The sequence below is a fragment of the Octopus bimaculoides genome, chromosome 3 (genome assembly GCF_001194135.2).
Source record: "Octopus bimaculoides isolate UCB-OBI-ISO-001 chromosome 3, ASM119413v2, whole genome shotgun sequence".
NCBI lineage: Eukaryota > Metazoa > Mollusca > Cephalopoda > Octopoda > Octopodidae > Octopus > Octopus bimaculoides.
In genome coordinates, this window is record NC_068983.1 from 24,833,551 (window position 1) to 24,834,990 (window position 1,440).

The window sequence follows — 1,440 nt, forward strand, 5'->3', positions numbered from 1 at the left end:
CCTCCTCTTCCTCCTCCTCCTCCTCCTCCTCCTCTTCCTCCTCCTCCCGCCGCCGCCGTATGTGTATTTGGTGTGCAAGCCGAAAAAGAAACGTGGACGAAAATGACGGTTCCACCCTTTCTGCTGCCGACATGAGCTGCACGGATGGCTGTAAAATTCTTCACTCTCACCTCAGCTTCCAAGTGAAGGTTATTGAGCAAGGTCTCTAAGAGGACGATAAAAGGGATTTGGTGTGAACGGTCATTAACCCAGTCCTCAATAAATTGGATCTTCCATTTTTGGGCATTGGTGGAAGGGCTCATGCCTTGTACATTGAGCAAAAGGATCCTTCTGAATTGACGGGCAACACTTTTCATTTATGTTTTATGTAGTGTTTTTGGTACCGAAACACTTTCAAACTTCGTATACTTGTATATTTTGTGTTATAGAACAGATAAAAAATTTTGTATTCGAAGTTATTTCATGTAAAAAGTTGTCGTATTTCGGTAATTTCAACCAATCACTGACGTCTATTGAGGTGAAAACAATTACTGCCGTAGAATGTAAACAACATGTTCTAACGGTGTCATGGGATCTTTTCCCTTGAATAAAATTAGTGCCGTTGTTTGTCAACAACAGCTATCGGTGGTAGTGTTATTTATGATATCGTTCGTGCGTTTGTACTGGGTTTAGCTTTAGGGTTTTAGGGTTAGGGTTCGGGTTTTAGAGTTAAGGTTAGTTTTAGGGTTAGGGTTAGGGTTATGATTATTTTTGCCATAACCTCACTCATAACCCTAACCCTAAAACTCATAACCATAACCATAACCCTAACCCCAACCCTAACCCTAAGACCCTAAACCCATACTAGAGAATAATGATATAATTAAACAGGGAATAACACTCTTGACACCGGTAAAAATTATTGTTTATAAAAAGAGTACTAACTGTATTCAGCTGAATAGACGTCAGTGATTGGTTGAAATTACAGAAATACGACAACTTTAACATGAAATAACTTATTAAGAACTAATTTTTGTTAAGAAGGCTAAGAGAAAAAGATGTTTTATATGACACATTCTACCAGTATCCCAAGTTTGAAAGTGTTTCGTTAAGAAAACAAGTGTTGCCCGTCAAACCAAAACGATCCAATAGTTGTGGCACTTGGCTTTATGCATAAATGCCCAAGTGAAAATCTGGATAACTTAGGGTTTTCAGAAAAACAAATCAACCAACTAACTCGCATATTACAAACACAATCTGTAAGTGGAACAGTAAAATATGCAGAGACTTTTCTCAAGTTTAAAATGTGACATTTTTTTTGTTATCTACATGTCAACGTCGGAGCTTTGTATCTTTGGTAGAAACAAGCTCCTTCCTCAGAAGAAGAATTTAGATAATTAAAAACAGAAGATAACAGACAGACAGACAGACAGACAGACAGATAGATAGATAGATAGATAG

The 1,440-nt window shown here is 37.8% G+C and overlaps 1 protein-coding gene across 1 annotated transcript in view; it reads left to right on the forward strand.

The window, feature by feature from the left end:
• Nucleotides 1-1,440, forward strand: part of LOC106867190 (uncharacterized) — a 74,876-nt gene that overhangs the window by 61,464 nt on the left and 11,972 nt on the right. The gene's annotated exons all lie outside the window — the stretch shown is intronic.